Raw genomic sequence first — 7,234 nt, 5'->3', positions numbered from 1 at the left:
AGCACCAAAACTACACAGAGAAACCCTGTCTCAACCCCCCCGCCTCCCAAAAAATGTAAAAGCGAATGTTATTTTATGCTAAACCAAAATTTTGGTACCATTAAAGTTTTTTTGGCTACAGTTCTTGTGAATGAAAGTAAATTTTGTAACATCATTTTTCACTTACTGCTTGGGAATATTCTCAACAATCAAACAGGTAGGTCAGCCACATCTCAGTGGATGGTAAACACCTTCGAGCACACAGACAAAACAAACTGCACTTAACGGGTTTAAAAGGACACGAACGTGGGAGTGGAGAGATGGTGGTGTGGCTCCATGAAGAGTTAGAGGAGGAGTGGGGGTAGATAGGATTAATGGACATTGTATAGAATGAGTTCATTGTATATGAATAAATTCTCAAATAATAAAAATGTTATGTCATTTTTTTTTAAAGGTAGAAAAACCCCTCTCTTCTTTGTAGAACTCTGTGGGTGGTCTTCACACCACATCCCACCATAACCTTACCCTGGTGAAACCAAACCACAGATTTGGTCCCTCAGAGCAGGAGTTCCCCTTCTCCACTCTTTGGCTATGGAATACAACTGGACTAGAACCTCTGGTTCTAGGCTAACTGCGGAGCAGGATAGGGGATTTACAGATTCGGTAACACGAGACAGTCCTCGACGTCATAGTGGGAAAGATTCTTCTCCAAGCAAACCTTCTGGTGGTTGTCCAGGAATCTTGCCAAGCCCTGCAGCTCACCCTGGCAGGAGGTCTTGGCCCTCAGGGGTACGCTACAGCAAGGGGTCTACATCCCCCACAGGAAAGCAGGCCTGTGAGTCCACAGTGCTGCGAGGAGACAGAAGAGGGACAGTAATGGGGCCTGGCAGGGCCACCATGGCTGGGAGAGTGCTCTGGGGGAGCAGCTAGGGATCAAGGAAGGCGTGGCAGGCGTGGCTGGCCCGGCTGACTGGCGTGGCTGGGGTGGCTCCACAGGCAGTACAAAGGCTTGAAGTTTCTCTAGAGCAGGAGGTGAGCCTGAGTCTGAAGCTAAGGTGAGCATGGTCCTGGGATTTTGGGCTCCTCTTGGGTGAGGGTAGGAGAGCAGTTGGAAAAATGCATATTTACATTTCCCAGATAATAGCATTTTACACAGGACTATGCACGTAAAAAGTCTGGACAGCATTCCAGTGTGATAGAAAATAGAATGTGTGGATATTTCAGTTTTTTTTCCCTCTCCTGTGCATTCTTGTATATACTAACTAGACAGGTAGTCTCTGATTGATCTAGGTACTCACACCCGACATGTGGGTGGTGCTTGAGGCTGAAATAGTAGGTTGTATGCTGTGGTTCCAGGAGTTCTCACACCTTCATATACTGCATGACCGCGCCATTGCTAACTGATTCTGAACACGCACTTTCCTCCGTGTTTCTGTAGATAGGCCTGGTTTCGCCTAAGTCTGCAGTGAGGAGGCATTGAAAACAGCGAAGACAACTCTGTAAAAAAAAAAACCCTGCAGTAAAGCAGTTGAGTTGGGGATGCGACTGTGGTTTGTTTGACCAATATTGGTGATGTTTAGGGACCAGATAGGTTTTAAAGGCCTCAATCCTAAAATGATCCCATGTTAATTATGAAATTCCAGTTTGAGTGCTTTAGTTTCTATGTAGGAAGTTGAATGACGTTATTTTTTCCATTTCAAATAATGCAGGTTGGTGAGCGCTGGTGTGAACAATAGTCAGTTTCCAGGGATTACCAGTGCATTTAGTATCCAGTCTTTATATGGAATATGTGGGATACCATAGTATAGATATTACTTAGATCTGTCTTGCATGTTAGAAAACTGAAGTTCAGAGGAAGTACTTTGCCAAGGTCACACAGCTATTGATGGCAGAACCCAGACTTGATCTTAATAGACCTAGTCACTGTCCAGTGTTTTCCCTCTTAGCTACAACTCAATGTGGTTGCTCAAAAATGGCTTCAAAATGATTTTGCTAAATCTGCAGAAGAGATAATACTCAGAACAGTCGCTTTCAATGATAAGAATTCAACACGTGAAGAACTATTTTTTCCTCATCATCTTCAAAGGATTAGCCATTTTGTTTTCTTTACTGGTTCACCTCATTACCTTTCAGAATCACAACCCTGTAGGGAAGCAAATCCTATATTTACGCAGAAGGAATTTGTGCTCTGTCAGCTATTTATTGCCTTTCTTTTTTTCTTTTTTTCCTAAGGCAACAGATCTTTAGAAACAGTGAAGGTCTGGATAATAAGTTTTCTAGACTTTACAGACCTATGATTTCTGATATAGGACTTTGCTATTTTTGTATCTTTGTTTGGAGATGGACACTTTTTGAAGAAAGAGAGATTTATTTAGTTTAACTATAAACTGATCCATATAGCATTGTTTTGGTATTTATAGTGTGGTTTCCTTGGCTGTATCATAACATTGTAGGGAAGCAGAAAAGAAAATTCCTAGAGGGACCATGGACACGGTTTGTGCAACCAAACAACTATCACTAAGTAACTGAATCTTGTGAGAACTACATCACCTCTCTTGGGAGTGTGCGCTATTAGCTAATTACCTTTTGTGCCTCACACTGTGCAGATCCAACATGTCAGCACTTGATCCACTGGGTATCAGGAATCCATCCCATGAGCCTGTTGGGGACAAACCATGGCCAAACCATCACTGACGAACCTAGACAATATGTAAATGAATGGTGTATGGCTGATTCATAGGAACAGAGACAAGTAGATTTGACTCACTGACTTGATGCTCATTTGCCAATTTCCTGTTTAGACTTTGGAGTCATTCCAGATCATGAAAAATCTGGTCATCGTAATGGCTAGTACATATTATAGCACATGCTCTGTGTCAGAGCCTATGCAAACATAATGCACATGAGCAGACCTGGGGCTTTGGAGATTTCATTAGTAAATATTGTATTCTACTAATTGGTCAGAACTAGGTTTGAAGTGTGCCACTACTATTTTATTTTGACTTCATTGCTCACTGAAACACATGGAAACTTATCTTTTACCAGCTTTGTTATCTATAATTGCTTTTCGAGTCTTCAGTTTTTTTATTGAAGTTCCTGCATGTTTAAATTTAAATAAAAATCATGATTATTTATTTTTCCTGTGATGCTAAGCATGTATTAACTTAAATAAGACCATGGCTTCCACTACCATGGCTGTTTATAATTAGAAACATGAAAAACCTAATGGCTCTGAAGAATACTCAAGAACAGTATCCAAGAATTCAGAAGCTAAGGCTACTTTACTGAAAAGGACAAAGACAAAAGGCCACTCTGGGCATCTAAGAAGTTTTCAATTTTTTTCTTTTCAAGTGTGCAGGTGCCAGCTGAAAAAACCAGAGCAGACCGAAGGCTGTAATTCCAGGCTCACACTGAAGTGCTTATAAGGTTCTTTGATAATTTCTAAAAGGGCTGTCAGGTCCTAGTCCTGGTGACTATAGTGGTAATTATGACGCAAATATTGGAAGGCATCAGGAAAAACACTGCACTATACTCAGATATATTTTCTTTTGAGTTAATGTTTTAACTTAATCAGAAAAGAAATTTAGCCATATTGTATAAAATGTAGTGAGAAGGGACAGTTATTATTTTACAGGATTCTCATAGGAAAAATGGTACCATAATTACATAGAACCAAGCATTAGTTTGAACATTATGACATTTCTGCTCTGGAAGGTATACAAAATTATTGTACTTTATTTTCTTGTAGCTTATGCAGGTCATTTTTTGCTCACATCATCAGCTCACTAAAGTCAAGATAATTTCTTGTGACCCTAAAAATACAATACCAGAGAATACTAGAGACGAAGGAAACTTAAGAGATTATTTACAAGAGGATTTCTCATCAGCAGCACTATTATTACCTTAGACTAGATCACTCATCGTGGAAGATGGTGGTGCAGGATGGAGATGAGTGCATTGGGGACAATCCCCTGTGCTGTGGACATCCAGCAGTGTCTGTGATCTCTGCACATGGAGCTCCATCAGTGTTGGCTATAGCTCACTTATATTGAAGTGTAGCCAATAATAAAAATGTCTTTGTGTGTTGAAAAAATGCTACTCAAAGGATGGGGTGGTGGGAGTCACCTTTAGTTAGGAACCTCTGGCTTGGTATAACTTGCTTGCTATAACAATGTTAACCCTTTACCTCTGTTTCAAGTATTAAGAAGTTTATTTTTCACTTGGTAGCATAGTCTAGTATACTGGAAGTAAGAGAGGACAAAGAATAAAGCTATAAATATAATTCAAAGCCTCCTTATTTTATTATCTTACTTTATGGTCCTTTTTATTCTTTCTTTTTGTAAGACTTTCAGATTGTACCATAGATCAATGGCACTAAGAAAATCACTAAACAAATTATTTAATTTGACTGCACACACACACACACACACACACACACACACACACACACACGCACATGCACGCACACATGTACGCATGCAAGCATGCACACATACATTGACTCACACAGTGAGACAGGGTCTTGCTGTATAACCAGGCTGGTCTTGAACTCTTTAGCTCAAACACTCTTACTGAAGTACCCAAAGCTAGGACTATAGGTATGTGCTACTCTGTCATGCTAGTTTGTTTATTTACAAGACTTTTGCAATGAAGTAAACTGTGTGGATTATGACAGAAGCACTTAATCTTTCCAATGTCCTGTGACAGAGTTTACTGGTGAACATCAACCTCTGGTCCCCTTTTTGATAAACCAGTATATAGACAAGCACTGTCTTAGCATGAGCTCCTTTCTAAGTCTGCATCTATGCTTGATTCTCTACTAGGAACACATTCTTTCCAGGCTCTGTTTTCTGTCTGGCATATTCACAAAACAGACTATATTACCCTCTTCCTTAAGTTCATTTTACATAAATAATTCTATTCAAATATCTCAAAATGCGTGTTTGATTCTTTTAAAAAAATGTCCTAGTAAGAGAGATATTTTGAGACTATATTTTTGATGGCAATATAATTCTACCACGCAATGATAAATTCCATGTATTCTTGTTGTGTAACAGAGTTTTCCTGGGAGACACAACACATGCACACACTCACATGCACACACAATGCACATGGACATGTACACACTTCAGCTCATCTAAGAAAGAGAACTCATGACATATCAAAGTAAGGACCTCACCAATGTCCATTTTGGTGAATCAACTGCAGTTCCACAGGTCACTTTTCTTTCCCTATAGTTGTTTATTCCTTTTTTTTTTTTTTTGTTTTTGTTTTTCGAGACAGGGTTTCTCTGTGCAGCTTTGCGCCTTTCCTGGAACTCACTTGGTAGCCCAGGCTGGCCTCGAACTCACAGAGATCCACTTGGCTTTGCCTCCCGAGTGCTGGGATTAAAGACATGCACCACCACCACCTGGTTGTTTATTCGTTTTTATACTGCTGGGGAGGGAGGGTCTCTCAAAAATCTCCAAGTATTTCTTCTCCCAAACATGGGACTTTTTATTTACTTCCTGGGTCACAATGAGCTTCTCCTTCTCTCCTAGAGGGAATATTCCAATTTGGAGGAAAATGCCAAACAGCAATGTGTGTGTGTGTGTGTGTGTGTGTGTGTGTGTGTGTGTGTATTGGGTGGGAATGGGGATACTTTTAGAGTGTTCAAACAAAGACAAAGACAAAGGCAGGCAAGAAAGAACTTGGAGTCTCCTACAATGTGAAGAAATTCACTGATTTGGAGGATAGACTTCAATGGGGAAACATGGCCTTGGAAGAGCAAAGCAGAACACAGATGATGGACCACAGTATGCTAAACTAAGTAATTTTGATTTTTATACCAAGGATAATAGGAAGCTAGGGTATAAACTGATCAGATATTACCAATAAGAAATCTATTTCCACAACCGTGTGGTGTCGAGTCTTTGTTTCCTAACTGTTCTTCAAAGTGACATGTGGTGTTGGTAGGGATAGAATGATAATAAAAAACAAAACCAAAATGACCCTTGAGAGAAGAGTTAACTCAGAGGAACATCAAGGCATTGTTACTTTCTAAATGTGTTTGTGGAATTATGCTTTGCCAAACATACATATCAATGTCAAGTGTTAATTTCATACAAGAGGATATTTGATTGAGAAACTAACAGTCAGGAAAAGAATGTAGGAGTATGACCAGAACTTTCAGGCAAGAGAGAAAAGAAAGTTTCTAAATTCAACTTAGCTGGTGACCAAATTAACTTCTATTAGCATTTGAATAAATAACCTTAGCCCTAACTAGAGCATGCACATTTGGAAAACAGTCTCAGTTTTAGAGAAAGCTGCTACTGCTTCTGCTGATGGAACAATCTGTCCCTATTATGACGCCCTGCTACCTCGATGAAATAGAAAGATTGCAAGCTGTACGACCGGGAAACCAACCAAGTCAAGCTGTCCCGACTTGTCTAGTTTAGCCTTTGAATTGTCACTTACCCAGAAACTGGGATATGTTTAACACAGGAGGAGGCCTACATTGCTGCCCCCAAAATGTAGGACACTTATTACTTTTTCCAGATTTAATTAAACATATGATTGTTGTGTGCAATATAAAGAGTTTGTGGCCAATATGAATTAGAGGATGACTAAAATAATACAATGGCATTCTTTGATGTAAAACCAGAGTTCACATGAAACAGTGGGATCTGACAATAGTGCCTGTCACTGCTCAACTTTTAGAAAGTAAATCTTAAGGTTTGGCTTCTTTTCCTGTGCCTTCATACAGAAGAACAATAAGTTCAGAAAAATTATTGACAGTAAATTCAACTTAGTACTTCCTGTGAAGGTATTGGGCAAAATTTATTTCATATCATGAAGTAATAAGAATCTATTATTTTGTTCATATTACCTCCCAGACTGAAAAGCGGGCCATTTTTTTTTATTGTAAGTTAGAAAAATTATTCTTTCCAGGATTGTTTTTGGACATGTATACAGTTAAAGTGTTATTCAAAAGATTTAAAAATAAATGTTAAGTATTTGGCATAATATTTTGAGATGCTTAGTTAAACTCAAAGGACTTCTGTGAATTTCCACATTAAAATATCAAATTCTTTTCAAATGAGGCTTTGGAGAAATTATCTTGTTCACATTGGCTTTCGTAATAATTCCTTTCATTCAGTATGCTTTATTCTTTTTTAAGGTACTAATTTTGATTCTGAGAAAATTAAGAAAGGCAGTGTGATAAAGGCAATTTTCCTTTTATGCAAAATATAAATTCTTATTGATTTTTTGCCTC

The 7,234-nt window shown here is 38.9% G+C and overlaps 1 protein-coding gene across 1 annotated transcript in view; it reads left to right on the top strand.

Moving 5' to 3' along the window:
• Window positions 1–698: 698 nt before the first annotated feature.
• Window positions 699–7,234, top strand: part of Iqcm (IQ motif containing M) — a 469,797-nt gene continuing 463,261 nt past the window's right edge. Inside the window, exon 1 of the mRNA XM_037206157.1 lies at window positions 699–1,034. The gene's annotated coding sequence lies outside the window, so the exon portion shown is untranslated. The remainder of the gene's footprint in view (window positions 1,035–7,234) is intronic.

Source organism: Peromyscus leucopus, chromosome 5, assembly GCF_004664715.2.
Source record: "Peromyscus leucopus breed LL Stock chromosome 5, UCI_PerLeu_2.1, whole genome shotgun sequence".
NCBI classification, from domain to species: Eukaryota; Metazoa; Chordata; class Mammalia; order Rodentia; family Cricetidae; genus Peromyscus; species Peromyscus leucopus.
Note: the sequence above shows the minus strand (reverse complement) of the source record. Positions and strands in the feature narration are given on the sequence as shown.